Here is a 16480-nt window from a genome sequence, read left to right as displayed (position 1 = left end):
TGGACCATATAAGATAACAATCCTCAACCTTGACAGCATTACTAAGAATTATGAACTAAACCCTATTTGTTAACAAAGCTTTGTTCCCATCATAGATCCGCTTCTTTCAGAGGAAGAATGGGCAACATGTTCCCACAACACCAGGCTAGGGTGAGAAGGCTTTTCTAGTTATCCAAGAAGTTGCCTGGGTCTGGCCTCACACTCCAAGTAGCACCAGCTCCTTGACCCAATCAGAGAAGAGGCAGAAATGAAGCAATCCTTCTAGCGCCATCTTGGTAGGGGGGTGTCCCAGATTACCAAGACACCATGCTGTAAAAGTGTTCTCTCACTGTTTCTGGAACTTAAACTTGCTAAGCTTAACTGGTTGAATAAATATTATTCTAAGAAAGATTAAAATTCCTGATAGCTGTGTCTTATGGATCTTGAACTCTCCCAAGTTCATGGAGCAGGGCATGGCACTGTGTAGGTCCTCGATCAGTGTGTCTACTACATGTATTGGAGTCCACTCTCCTTCTGTAAGTTGAGCTGCCCAACTATCTACTTGCTGTTATTCCACTGATTTCGCCCTTGAGCAAACCACCCTCTAACAGAGACATCAGATACAGACATGTTTTTACCAGAAGCAATGACAGGTAGAAATAGCAGCCCATTGGCAAAGACACTGAAAGAATGCTCTCCCCCTTCCTTTCTCCAAAGATGTAACCAAAAGCAATGAGAGGGAGTTAGAGTGGCTATTAGAGGTTAGACATATCTTCCTAGGTTTTCACAGAAAACTCAGCTGAGCAGGAAACAAAAAACAGAAAGACTGAGGAGGCTACCTTGTAAAACAAATTGGACATAAAAGCCTGGTCTTGGCATGCCCCTCTCAAATCCCCCAATCTGAATTGGTCACATCTCAAAGTCTCAGTCAAAAAGAAGAGAATCTGATCCAATGAAAAAAATAAACTAACAAACAAAATAGAAACAAACTCATAGATACAGATGATGTATTATTGAATTGTAACCCTGAAACCTATATAATTTTATTAACCAATATCATCCCAATAAATTCAATTTTTAAAAAATTACTTCTGAGCTATGTCTTCATACAAGTTAAGAACTTTTAGAGAAGATCCTACTTTTTAAGAGATGGAAACCAGGATAGCTGTGACCATATGTTCCTGATGCAGCAATTAAAACAGTAGGCCCACCCGGCCAGTTGGCTCAGTAGTTGAGCATCAATCCATGCACCAAGAGGTCGCCGGGTCGATTCCTGGTCAGGGCACATACCCAGGTTGTGGCCCAAATCCCCAGTGGGAGGTATGCAAGAAGCAGTTGATCGATGTTCTCTCATGTCGATGTTTCTATCTCTCTCTCTAAAATCAATAAAGAAAATAAATAAACAGTAGGCCCAATGTCATCTGAGATGTCTTAATCACCAGACACTTTGCATGAGGCCAAAGATGGGAGGAGCGAGAGAGAGCAGCAGGTTTGCATGCGCTCGGCCTACCCACCTTCCACCAGTCAGACTCAATCCCACGGCGCCACCTCACAGCAGAGGTGATGGAGATGCAGTCTACTTGTGTGTTCACAGGGAAAAGAAAACCGGATTTGGGAAATACTTAGCAGTCCTGATACAAATGTGAAAGAACAAGAAAGTCTCTAATTTGATTTCCCATCAGCTACTACAACAAACACATATTTATTCCACAAATATGTATGCCCACTACTGTATGCTTGGGAATGCAGTAGCGCATTGTGACGGTATAGAGTCTGCCCTAGGAATCAGTGGCCCGTTCCAAAAAGGTGAGTGAGAATACAAGAAGGCAATGACATAATACAAATAACTATAAAAATAAACTTTATTACAACTGTTACATTAACTACAAAAAAATTACGGGATGCCGCCACGGATGATCATTTATTCTCTGTTTCATTGGCTCAAACTCATTATCACCCATCATAGCCCAATTTTTAAACAATATTAATTGTTCAATTGATGTCTTACTTGTAAAACAAAAATCTGTCTTCTCCTAACTTCTACCCCCAGTTATCACTAGTTCTGGCTCGTTGAGATTAAGCATAAGTGCATGTCCAAACCTATCTTTGTCCTCATCTTAAGTAGAGCTGCATCTTTCACTCTTCACTCCCAGTCTTTTCTTTCTTCCCCACACTAAGAATTCTCAGCTATCCCAAACATTTCTACAGTGTAATCTGCTCATAAAGTCACATGTTGTTCATTTGAAGAATCTCACCAGAACCAGGGACACAGAGCAATGACATGAGACAAATGAGAGAGACCCTGTCTACATCAATGACGTCAGTCACATATGCATTTAGAACATGGCTTTTATAGACTCTTGTGTTTTAAAATGTGGGTTTGACTATTATTCAAGTTTGGTGAAGCCAACAGACCAGGAGACGATTACCATGGAAAAGACAGTTTGTTACTGACAGTCCCTATGGGGAGGGTGCACACTATGTCATGCCACGCAGGACCACATGCAAAAGCACCAGAGCCAGTCAGGAAGCGGGAGCCGGGGGGAAACCTGGGCAAGAGCTTTTATTGTGGTTTCCATGGGAAAGAAGAGGTGAGGCCAGGTAAGCAGACTTAGAGCTGGTCAGTTTGTAAGGACTCTCTAGTTGCCTGGTACCTGGCTCTGGAGTGATTAAACTGAGGAGATAAGGATGCACAGAGTGAGAGCCAAATACACGAGGCAGTTGGGGCATACACTCTGGACTGGTTGGTTTGCATTTGAAAGGGGCACTCCCAGGTGAGTCTTTGCTGCCTCTAGACATTGGCTAGCCCTGGGAGGGCCATTCCTTAGTCTGCTGAGGATCCTCAAGTCCCCAGATGTCAAAGCACCAGAATAAAAAAACATGGCGGAGAGGACGGGGTGAATATCTAGTCCTAAACCTTATGTGTGAAGAACAGAGCCATTTCTATGTATCACGGAAGGCCGTTTTTTGAGCTATTTGTTTGTTTTTTCCCTCCTCTGGGTTCAAACTCACACCCTTGGCTCCTCATAATTCTCTACTTCAAAATTTTTTACCAGGTAGAAAGCTGAGCCCCAGGCTTGTGAAGTCTCTGCTCTAGCAAAGATTACTCTGTTTCACACAGGGCACCAAAGGAGGGGATTTTCATCCTCAAGGTTTGGATCATGAGGAAGTATGCAGTGATTACAAGGACTAGAACACAGAAGCCTCCCAGGGGAGGGCCATCAGTTTATCAGTTCAATCAGCTCTTATTTATTAAGCACCTACTATGCCCAGACATTGTGCCAATTATTAGTATATTCGTTTGCTAGAGCTGCTATAACAAACTGGGTGGCTTGACAGCAGAAATTCAGTGCCTCACATTTCTGGAGCCCGGAATCCAAGATCAAGGCATTGGCAGGGTTGGTTCCTTTCGAGAGCTGTGAAGAAGCATCTGATCCATGCCTCTCCCCTAGCTTTGGGAGGTTTGCTGGCAATCTTCTGCATTCCTTGGCTGATAATAATATCACCCCGATCTCTGCCTTCATCTTCACATGGCGTTCTCCCTGTGTCTGTGTCCACATTTCCCCTTTTTATACGAACACTTGTCATATTGGATTAGGGCCCATGTTAATGACCTCATTTTAACTTGGTTACCACTGTAAAGACGCCATCTCTAGCCCTGGCTGGTTTGGCTCAGCAGTTAGAGTGTCGGCCTGCAGACCTGAGAGTCCCTGGTTCAATTCCCACTAAGGGCACAAACCGCGGTTGCAGTTTGTCCCCACCCCAGTAGGGACTGGGTGGGTGGCAACCAGTCGATGTGTCTCTCTCACATCGTTGTTTCTCTCTCTGTCTTCCCCCTTCTCTCCCTCCCACTCTATCTGAAGATAAATGCCAAAATGTCCTCAGGTGAGGATAAAAAAATAAAATTTAAAAAAGACCCTATCTCTAAATAAGGTCACATTCTGAGGTACCAAGAATTAAGATGTCAACATATATTTTAGGGAGACATAACTCAACTCATAAAAATTATAGAGAAGGTAATGAACAAGCAGACAAGTTTCCTCCTCTTGTATTGTGTACAATCCAGTAATATTTTGTTAACTTCTCACCATTCATAAGATAATAGCACTCCAAATTAATTTCAAGAAAATAAAGGTATTTCTTAAACATCTGTATTTATGAGCTGACTCTCAATCCACAAAACACACAACTTGTTCCTAATGTAATAGAAAAGGGTCAAAGCAACATTAGAAAATGCAGGACAGAGGGAAGAGATTAAATACCTTGTAGAAAACTGAAAGAGGTATTTGAGAGGTAAGTGGGAATTCCGAGATTCAAACAGGTTAGCCAATCCCAAACATCCCTCACCCTTCCAGGCACTTTTCCCAGGGATCTAACATGAACTAAGAGGATGGAGGAGGGAATGAACAATCCCTTTACAGCTCCAAGTGTCAGCGAAAGAGACTTACCAAAGGCAGGGAAGTTCTATCGGAGCTGTGATCCATACTGAGCTACGACTTAGTATCAACTATACTTTATCAACAGCTTTCTCCTCTGTACTTTCCATCCTCACCACACCTTACAAACCTCAAGTTGTGCAGATAGATATCGAACATGCTTGGGTAAAATGCCACTTGGATTGTCCCCTTTGGAAAGGAAAAACATTATTTTTAAGATGGGATGGAGCTGACTCATAGGTAGGGGTAGGTGAATGGAGAAAGCAAAGTCAAGAAAGACTTTCCCAAAATAAGTAGTAACTCTCATGACCCATTGTCAGCAGAAATTGCCCCTCCTCAGACCCTACATCCACGTTACTGGTCCAGGAATTCTTGTTCATTACACAGTGAAATTCCCTGTGCACATGTGAGACAAGATAAAAGCATGACACATGGAAACTGCTACTTTTTTTTTATTGTGCTTAAAGCAGTAGAGTCCTAAGATGTTTCTAGTCTTGAAAGAAAAAGTCATTAAAATGTTAGCTATTAAAATAATCCCTGGGCACACATCTTAATTCTGTATCGTCCAACTAAAATAAAATCTTTATCTTTATTATTTTAGTATTAAAACTAATAATTTCAGGCTAATGGGGGAGTGTCTCCCTTAATGTTTCTATCTCTAAATTCTTCTTTCCAAACACCGTTCCTTCCTGAAACTAGAAACTAAATTCCTAAAAGTAAGTTTATCTGAACTTGTGGAGACTCAATTGCAGATGGTTAAATGGCACCATTCTATGAGAAATATTCATGTATTTCTTTTAGCAGAATTTAAATTTCTTATCCAGACAGGTTCAAGGTTGCAGTCAGATTGCTGTTTCTAATTCACATTCCAGAGAGGAGTACCAGATGCCACTTAGATAGTTCGGTCGAACGTCTAGCTTTCACCTCTCACCCACCTCCCTTCTCCCAAGCAAGAAGAAACGCCTGCCCCGTAGCCCTCGATGGACTGTGCAGTAAACTACACTTTAAAAATAGATTCTTCAAAGGAAGAGCCCAGACATTTGTTCAACACAACCAGTAAACATTTTTTACACTATCTTTTCACATAGATTCTATCAGCCATTTTTTTTTCTACTTGTCCCCAAAGGTCAGGGATAATCATTTCCAAAAGGCAAGGCATTATGGTCAAATGTAAAAGAAAAATCTGAGAGGTAAAGCGGAACAGAGACCGGAGCTCAGGCCTCACATCCCAGAGTCACTGTTTCCTTCATCCATTCCACAGATATGGAGTGCTTCCCGTGTGCTAAGCATCATATCAGGTCCTACGAATAAAAAGATGGTTAACACGGTCCTTTTCCTTGAAGTCTTCATAGTGTGGCAAGGCAGGCAGACCAGCCCGCAAATGCAGTGACACATTTTGGAAGAGGTATTCAGAAGCAGGAGAGGGGTGGGCACAAGGAGGAGGGGGTCCTTTGGGGGAAAAAAGGGGAGAATATCCGTAATACATTCAACAACAAAGATTTTTCTAAAAAAGAGTGATTAGATCTATTTAAGAACAGCTCTAGGAAAGAATGGAGAACACTAGAGAAATGGTGCCATTTGTACTGAGCCTTGAAGGATGACAAGATGTTTATCAGAAGAAAGAGTGTTCCGAGTAATGGAAGAAGCGTCAGGGAGAAGGAGCGGGAGAGAGAGAGTCTAGACTATGGGACAACTGGCAGCTCACATTCCAAACATTACCTACCCCCAGACATGATTTGTTTGGCTTACACTTATTTAGGAAATACCATATAAAATCAGAATCTCCGGATTCTTTTATTAAAAAAATAGATCTGGCAACATTGTGCCCACATTCCCGTATGGGAAAATTGACCGGTATCCAGTCAAGGCTGCCCCTTTGAGACAGACTGTGTTTTCTCTGATTTTACTCTTGACTCATTTCCTACAGGCCTCACTCCTAAGCTCAGACAATTGAGTACATGGGGAGCAGTGATGGAAGACGCATGGAATGTCCACCTCAGAAGCGTATTTTTAGCTCCATGTTTTGATAACCATGCCCTCACAGAAGTGGTCATCCACAAACTGGATTAAATCTTTGATTTTTGGGGGGGTTTTGTTTTCTTACAAATCTTTTTTAAAACTTTGGGACTGATTGCCATCCATCTAGAATAGTGTACTAGGGGAAAATAATACCTGTTATCTATAATCACAACTACCTGCTCAGGGAGACAGTTTCTATTAAACAGAAAACCTTCAGTTCTATTGAGACTCAGTAGTTTTGGATTTACAAATTTTAGAGAAGAATTTCAGTTTCCAAGTCTCTCCAAGAGGAAGGAAGAGCCTCAGGTAAGAAGGAAGGCAACACCAAGAAAGGAGCCAATGAGATCATGAAACTTGGGTACTGATGGGCCAAAGGACCAATGAGAAACTCTTAGACCCAAGGATTTTAAGAACAGAGATAGCAAAGGTATGGTTTTAGGTTGTCTACTGCTCAATGAACAATACAGTGCCACCCCCACCCCACCCCCACAGCGACTCCTGATTTTTAGTAAAGTCAACCTCAAAATGGTTTGTGTGACCTCAAGGATTTAAACACCAGAAACTTACAGAACTCTATAGAAGAGGTATAGACTATCACAGGGCATGGGGTTGTGTCTTAAACTAGATCTCACAGAACAGGAAAGCCCTGGCTAATATTAAGTTTATACTGGGCTCTCATCACTGACAAAATAATATTTAAAACAAAATTATTTATTAAATTATCTCATGACTAATCTTAATATTTGATAATAATTATTTTTCTGTAAAGAGCAGCATGACTCCCAGGAGCTTCAACATCTGAATGCATTTGATAAGCACAAAGCTGGGAAAGACTTCCTAAGACTCTCCAGGTGTCTACTTGGGAAGTGGTTCATGGAACTCAACCTGGGAGAAACCAGAGGATATTTTTTCCAAGGCCCTACTTGTCTCCTGGGTATATAGTACCCGTAGAGGCAAAGACCCTGGCAAGGTCTAAGCCAGCTTACCTGATTGCCCTTTGTTAATGAGCACAACTCTACCTGTATTGGATTTGAATTGTGAAGTCTCACCAGCTGGTGAAACAGCTTTGGTCTATAATTCACCTCCTGGCTCCTGGTCCATGTGTCTGATGGATGCAAATCCCCAAGATTCCCATTTCAAATGGTGTCTATAGCAAAACTTGGGTCTCACAGTAAATCATCAACTCATAATTCTGCCTTTAGCTGGAATGAAATGTGTCCCTTGGACTTCCCAGTCTGGAGACTCTTGCCAAGACAACAAAGGCCTGCCAGGTGGTTGAGGCTCAGCAAGCATCTGCTCAGCTTCGTGTTCAACCAAAATGACCACTGGGATGCATGTATTCCCCATGTATTGTCAGAATCAGCAGCAAAAAAAAAAAAAAAAAAAGACCCCCAACATCCAACATCTGCCTTAAAAGGAAGCTGTATGTTGTAATTCATTTCTAAGTAAATAATTCCCACATATCCATTATATCCCTGGCCACAGGATCTCATGTCTCTTTTGAAAAGGGCATAGATAATTGAAAAAGCAAATATGAGGTGAAGGTAGCCAAATTAGGTGTCAAATCAAATCAACACATACTGATTGAGCACCCATTCTAATAATAGTGACTAATCATTGTAGAGTTCTTTACATCTTACAATGTCTTTCACATATATTCTTAATTTAAACATCATAACAGCCCATTATGGGGAAAACAAGTATTATAAGAGATCACCAATATTTGTAAGTAGTACTTCCAAAATTCAACTACAGAGTACAATTTCCCACCATAAAATGAGTAAAGTATAACTGAGAAACAGAAGGAATTCCTTCAGATCTTAAGACATTTAAAATTAAGGTGATTCATAAAGTTATTAAAATAAATTCTACCATTAAAATAAATGATATGTCCCACTACAGTATTATTGTACTAATATTCCAAGTTTGGGTACAAATAAATGTTATATTAAAATAAATTAAAGAAGCATTTACATTTTTACTAATAGCTGCCAAAAATATTTATAATAAAAACTGTAATTAATATATGAATAGAAGTAAACCATGTATACCAGAAAAAGAGATTTAGATAATCAAATACTAGGGAAACAAAATCATCTTTATATTTTAAATAACACAATTATTTATCTAGAAAAGTCAAAAGCCTACTTTTCAAAAATTCATTCAAATTTTAAAAATAGCCCGACCTGGCCAGTGTGGCTCAGAGGTTGAGCATCAACCCCTGCATCAAGAGGTCGCCAGTTCGATTCCTGGTCAGGGCACATGCCCAAGTTGTGGGCCTAATCCCCAATGGGGAGCATGCTGGAGGCAGCCAATCAATGTTCTCTCTCATTGATGTTTCTATCTCTCTCTCCCTCTCCCTTCCTCTGTCTCTAAATATCAATAAGGAAAAAAAAAATTACTATTTAAATAGCCCAGTCAGTGTGGCTCAGTGGATTGAGTGTCCGTCCCATGGACTGAGAGGTCCCAGTTTGATTCCTGGTCAGGCTACATGCCCCGGTTGCAGACTCAATCCCCAGTAGGGGGCATGCAGGAGGCAGCCAATTAATGTTTCTCTCTCACATTGATGTGTTTACCTTTCTCTCCTTTCCCCTCTGTCTCTAAAAAATCATTAAAAACATATTTAAAAAAATAAGTTTAAAAAATAATTTAATTAGCCCTGGCCGGTTTGGCTCAACAGTTAGAGCGTCGGCCCATGGACCAGAGAGTCCCGGGTTTGCTTCCCTCTAAGGGCACATACCTTGGTTGCAGTTTGTCTCCAGCCCCGGTTGGGACTGTGTGGGTGGCAACCACTTGATGTGTCTCTCTCACATTGATGTTTCTTTCTCTCTCTTCCTCCCTCCTTCTCTCCCTCCCGCTCTATCTGAAGATAAATACAAAAGGTGTCCTCGGGTGAGGATAAAAAATAATAATAATAATAATAATAATAACGTAACTAAATGGCTGCATGGATATAAATATGCAAAAATCTACATTTGAAAATACTATCTCAGTAAGAAATAAAAGGGGGGGGGGTCTCATTTACTACAATAATAGAACAGTACTATAAAGCTCCAGTAAACAAATTTAACAATAAAAGTACAGCACCTATATGAACAAAATTATAAACTCTTACTAAAAAAAAAAAAAAAAAAGAAGACAACACTGCATTTCTGGATGAAAAGGGAGAAGAGAAACAGCAGAAAGGATAACATGTGGAAAATATATAATAAAATGACTCAAAAATAACTTTAGGCATACTAATAATTTATAACAGTTGTGTTAATTCCCCTTTTAAAAAATAGAGGCACAACCTGGCCAATTTGTCTCAGTGGTTAGAGCATCGGCTTGCAGACCAAAGAAGGTTTGATTCTAGTCAAGGGTATTGCGGGTCGGTACCAGCCCTGGTTGGGGTCCTGCAGGAGGCAATCAATCGATGTGTCTCTCTCACATCAATGTTTCTCTCTCTGTCTCTCTCTCTCCCTCCAACTCTATCTGAAAAATAAATGGAAAAATATCCTCAGGTGAGGATTTAAAAAAATAAAATAAAATAAAAAATATAGGCACAAATCAGGTTTTATAAAAATTTAAATATATAATGTTTTAAAAGAGAGCCTTAAAACAAAATGACAGTTAAAAATAAAAAACGTAATAAAAACAACCCTAGATAAATGCTAACAAAAAAAATTTTAAGCATGTAAAAATAATAATCACACAAAATAAAAATCAAGAGAATTATAATATAGTAGTATTTTATGTAGTATTTTTTTTAAGTTACAAATCCACCTTGGAGATTTCATAGTCATCTACTTTTTATGTACCTAACAATGTAGTTTTGAAATGTATAAAACAAAATCTGAGTTCCAAGGAAAAACTGAAATAGCCACAGTGTACAAAAATCCCACAGAGCTCAGATCCTAGAAGATCAAACAGATTCTTTTTTTTTTTTTTTCAAAAAGATTTAGGGAAGATTTTAATAACACAGTTAACAAGTTTGATCTAAGAGATAAATATTTAACTCTGTACCCAATAAACAAAGAATGCACATTATTTCCAAACACATGGAACATTCATAAAAATTGACTCTGTATTGAGTTACAAAGAAATTCTCAATAAAATCCCAAAAGAAGTTACTCACCACAATGGAAAACTTAGAAATAAAGCAACAAAATAAAGATCCCCAAACACTATCAAAAAAAAAAAAAAAAAAATCAAAGAATCTAGAAATTTAAAAATAAACTTCTAAGTAATTCCTGGATTAAAGACACAATCAAAACTTAAATTTAAAATGATTTAGAAATAAAAGTAATGTGAGCACTAAATACCAATACTTATGGGATGCAACCAGGTAGAACTTTCTGGAATATAGACGTTTTAGAATATAAAACTAAACTTTCAACTCAAGAAATTAAAATAAGATAAATGCAAATAAAATGGAAAGAAATAATGTAGACAAAAGCAGAAATTAGTCAAAATTGAGTAGAGTTGATCAATAAACAAAAAGTTGCTTTTTAAAGAAAACTATAAAATGAACGAACTTCTGACAGGTTGGATTTAGGGAGGTGGTGAGGTAGGAAGAGCTATAGATGTCAGCAGTTAGTAGGAGGACTTAACTATACATACATCTGTGCTGTCATTTTATCTATTTTTTTCAGGAATTCTCACCTCTTCCCTGCACTATTGCATTAGTCGTGTAACCAAGCTCTCGGTTTCCTCTCTTGCTCCCTGCAGATTATTCTCCACCCAGCACCAAGAGCCAGTCTTTTACAACTCAAGTCATAGCATGTCTTTCCTCTGCTCAAATACTTCCAGTGGCATCCCATCTCCTTTAGAGTTAGAATCCAAACAATGCAAGGGACTGTATGATCTGCCTTCCTCCCGCCTCTTTTGAGTTTCTTTCCTGCCACTCATCCAGTGCCTACACTGGGCTCACCCCTCTTTAACTAAAATGACTTCCTTCCAGCTTCTTTCCAACTTTGTGCCACCTCAGTGCCTTTGATCCTGCAGTGTTCTGCCTGTAGTGTTCTTCCCCAAATGTCCACACGACTGACTCCTACTCTTCCCCTGGTTCAGGAGAGACCTTTCCTGCCACACTCTCTACAAGAGGAACCACCTCCACGTTCCTGTCTATCCCCCTTACCCTGCTTCGTTCTTCTTCATCGCATTTGTTGTATATTAATTGGTGTGTGGTAAAGAAATAACCTCACCCAAAGAGAGGTCTGGATTTTGCCCTTGGCAACTGGGAGGGGATCTCCCGGCCCTTGGAATGCCCTGTGTGATAGAAGTATCTTTATCTGCAGGCTTTGGTCACTGGACAGTCTAACAATATGATTTATGATGGGGGTTTTGGGCCATGCTGTATCAGTCTGACTTCCACAGGGACTGGAAACTAAAGGTATTAGACCAACCTCCCAGAGGGCTGGAGACTAAAAGTCAGCTGGGCGGGCAGTATGTGATTGAGCCCAGGAAACGCAGGACACCAGAGGCTCAGGTGAGCTGTTGTGATTGGCATAATACATGTACACTGTCATACTCATGGTCAGGGAAGGTGATGCTACAGTAACTCCAAAGGAAGAGGCAATGGAAGCTTCCCATTTAGACCCTCTAAGACTCTACCCTGTGCATCTCTTCCTTTCTCTGGTCCTAATTTGTATCCTTTTCCTGTAATAAACCAGATCCACAAGGATAATAGCCTTTAGTGGGTTCTGTGAGTGCTTCTGGCAAATTATTGACTCTGAGAGTGGTTTTGAGCATATCCCAAACTTACAATTGGTGTCAGAAGTGAAGGCAGTTTTCTGGGAACTCATACCTCAAACATTGCTGGTTGGCTAACTCTGGGTAATAAGGTTATTGTCTTTCCCCCGCCTCCACCCCAATTTGTTTGTCAGATTCACAGGTTTGGTTCACTGCTATATGCTTCGAGCATGGAACTGTATCTTATACAAAGAATCAGCACAATAAATATTTATCGAATTGATTAATTAATCCAAGAAAACAAAACAATTAACCTTCAAGGGACAAAAATTGCATTGAATTTTACAACAATAAATGCTAGAAGACAATAAAATGCTATTTATCAGATTTTAGGGGTAAAATAAAAATCATTATCCAAGAATCCTATACTCTATCAATGTCTTGTTCCTAAGTAAAAATGGAGAAAAAAAATCATATTTAAAGATTGCAAAAGAATAGCAACTATATACCTTTCCTGGATAAAGAAGAAGACATTTTTCAAAGACATATACCAAAACACTGAAAGATGAGTTAAACACGAAAAAAAGAGAAAATTATAATAAGAGTAGTAGTTAACAGTGCTTGCTTGGGTGGTGAACACATGATACAGTGTACAGATGATGTGTTCTAGAATTGTACACCTGAAACCTGTGTAATTTTTTAACCACCATCACCCCAATAAATATAATAAAAGGAAAACAATATATAAGTAAAATAATAGTGCTTACTATATGCTGGGTGCTTATTATAATTCATTTAAGTCTTTTTGTGCAAACCAGTAAAGTAGCTACCATTTCCAGTGAGGAAGATGAGACAGAAAAGGTCACTTTCCTGCTTAGAATCATGTCATACAGCCAATAAGAGGTGCACCAGAACCCAGCATTCTGGCTCCAAATATCATACTCTTAGTCTTTACACTACACTACCTTTAATAAGCCCAGAAACATAATCACAAAAGTTAACTGATTAATCTAAATAATTATTTCACTTCTTATGACAAAATGGAATACTAAAAAAAAAAAAAAAAGGAGTTTGCATTTCAAATGATACAGTTTAGAATCCCAGAAAAAAATTAATCAAGGGAAAAAAGTAGAGACCATATCTTTAAAGCGAAAATACTAAACTCGTCATCTATAAAGAAGAATCAAAACTGTTTTCATCTTGATATTATTAGTTAGATAAATATAGGCTTAAAATGTTCTTTTTAAAAATTTGTAATGTAACCAACCACTCATAAAATATTTAAAAGAATATCCAGCTTTGATTCCAATCTAACTTCCATCTGAAAATGCTAGGTGGCTGGGGGGCAGGACTTCCAAGGCAGCAGACACAGCCCCTGGGCCCAGGACACCTGAACATGGGCACCGGCCTGTCTTGCCTGTCCCCTGCCTTGGCCTCCAGAGGAGCAGAAAAGACCCAGAAAAGTAAGTCACGTGGAGTTCCAGTCCAAGATGGTGACACAGGAGTCTCCTGATGTCCTCCCGTGGACGTCCCAAATGCACAGCTACACACACAACAATTTCCCTGAGAGACATCCAGAAAGCTGCTAAGCAACACCTACCCACAAACTGGGGCTGACTGCCATTTCCCCAGACACCAGGGAGCTGGCAGTACCTCCTCCATCTCGTCCCTCTGGCCCATCCAAATTGCCAGTGTCACCCTGGAAGGTGCCCCAGTTTTTGCAGCTGGGCTGGGCCCTGGGATCTCCTGGTTTTGAGGGCCAGTGGGGTTGGCATTCACAAGTCCCACAGGACTGTGGCAAACAAAGAAGTATTTCTTAGGGTGCAGGCTCGGCCCCCTACAGCTACACACCCAGGCCCACCACAGAGGGAACAGACCAAATCACTCGTTTCCCAGTTTCTCCCAGGAAGGGGCTTCACTGAATATCCTCGCTGCTGCTGTCTGAGGGTCTAGCTCCCAGTCAGCCCACATCTAGGTGTGCTGACTGCCATCGTCCCCTTGAGGACCTGACAATCTGGCACACCCTCGACCACTGGGAAGCACCAAGAACAAAGAAGGTGGCTTGGATGATCACAAAGCTTTGAGCACAGGCCTGGCCGGTTTGGCTCAGGGGTTAGAGTGTCGGCCTGCAGTCCAGAGAGACCCAGGTTCGGTTCCCGCTAAGGGCAGGTACTTCGGTTGTAGTTTATCCCCAGCCCTGGTTGGGTCATGAGGGTGGCAGCTACTCAGTGTGTCCCTTTCACATTGATGTTTCTCTCTCTCCCTCCCACTCCACCTGAACAAAAAATGGAAAAAATGTCCTCGGGTGAGGATAAAAAAAAAAAAAAGCTTTGAGCGAAAGAGCTCAGGCCAGGCTGATTTATAAGGTTCACCTCTGCCTCCATGAGATCATCTGACAAGACTGGGAGAGGTGGTGGCTTTATCTAATGCATAGAAACCTCCGTTATGCCCAGTGAGTGCCTCCACTGATTCAAATTTAATTCAATTGCTCTCAAACCCTTTTCAAACCCTTCCCACAAATGACACTGCCACCGGTACACAGGCATATGCACACACACACTCATACCAACGGCTGAAAACAAGCTCCACAGAACAATACTTGCCCTTACCACGTGTGACTTTCTATTACACTTTATCTTATTTCTTTTATTTTTCTTTCTTTACAATGTAAACTACAGCCTACTAAACTGATTTCATGACTCGGTATTGGACTAAACCTGCAGTTTGAAAACCATTGGTTTAAAGGAGAAATAAGCCATTGTGCATAAGAAACAGTATTTAACATTATGAGGCACCAGGGAAATGCAAATTAAAACTATGAGATACCACTACATACAATATTCAAATCTAAAAATAAAAAGAATGGCCCTAGCCGGTTTGGCTCAGCGGTTAGAGCGTCAGCCTGCGGTCCCGAGAGACCCGGGTTCGGTTCCCGCTAAGGGCACGTACCTCGGTTGCAGTTTGTCCCCGGCCCTGGTTGGTCGTGCGGGTGGCAGCCACTCGATGTGTCCCTTCACGTCGATGTTTCTCTCTCTCTCTCTTCCTCTCTCTCCCTCCCTCTCTATCTGAACAAAAAATGTCCTCGGGTGAGGATAAAAAAAAATAAAAAATAAAAAAATAAAAAATAAATAAAAAGAATGAACTCTTTAAACACACAAGTACATGGATAAATCTCAAAAACATGGTGAGCAAAAGAAGTCAGGCACAAAAAGTTGTCTCCTCTGGGCTTCCATTTATAAAACGTTCAAGAACAAGCAGAAAACATTTCACAAGAATAGAATGAATGTCATGGCAGGGGCTGACTGGAAAGAGGCATGAGAAAAGTTTCTGGGGTGATGGAAATGTTCTCCCTCTATTTTGATCTAGATCAGTGGTGGGAAACATCTAGCCCATGAAATCATTTGGTCTGGCCCTGCCAAGGAAATCCAAGTGGGACTCAAAATTCAATGAATCTAGGAGGTTTTTTCATAGCAACATAAATTTATATTAAGTGAATCATAAAAATAGCGTATATTTTGAGGGACAAGCAAGGAATGTCCATTACGGGATAGACAGGACACAGACGTGTACGTGACGGGGCAGACACGTCTGCCCGCGGCCCATCTGCTTATATTGCAGTGACTCAGAGGACAATCAGTGCCAGGCAGGCTGGGAGTGTACACGTTGCAAAAGTGTTAACACACTGGCGAAACTATGGCGATCCAGTGATGATGGGACAAGATGCGATGAGATGATTCCTCGTGACGTTGATGACCTTGCCTCTGATGACTGACGATGATGTTGTTGACTTCTTTGTCAACACAGATGATAACTCCAGTCCAACCTTTATCTACACGTCCACAATCAACAATCCTCAAGAAAAACTGAATCTCAGATGAACATTGAGGAAAGTACCGTACACAGAAAAGACTTCAAGAGTCGTTGATACAAACATATGTTCCAAATCCAAGATACAGGATTAGAATAGCGATCAAAGCAAAATAATCACATTGCTGATGACATACACAGTGGATTGTTATTAAAACTGAAGTGGTGTGACATCCTACAAATGGCAACTACAAAGAAAAGAAAAGTTGATGCAGAGTGTCAATCTTTCCAAGAGAAATGGATAAATGATTATATTTTTGTCGAAGTCAAAGGCAAACCTGTGTGTCTAGTTTGTGGTGATATGTTAGCAGTAATGAAAAAAAGCTGATCTGGAGTGTCATTACAGCTCAAAACATGCTAAATTCATTGATTTGGAAGGCCAAATGGGTCTGGATAAAATCATTGCTCCTTGGCAGAGTTTGAAATCACAACAAGTCGATTTCACTAGGTTTCCTTGGGACAGAGACAACATTATTCAGACAAGTTACGTAGTGAGCAAACTAATC

Source organism: Molossus molossus, unplaced genomic scaffold, assembly GCF_014108415.1.
Source record: "Molossus molossus isolate mMolMol1 unplaced genomic scaffold, mMolMol1.p scaffold_m16_p_14, whole genome shotgun sequence".
NCBI lineage: Eukaryota > Metazoa > Chordata > Mammalia > Chiroptera > Molossidae > Molossus > Molossus molossus.
The sequence above is the reverse complement of the archived record's forward strand: the minus strand, read 5'-3'. Positions refer to the sequence as shown.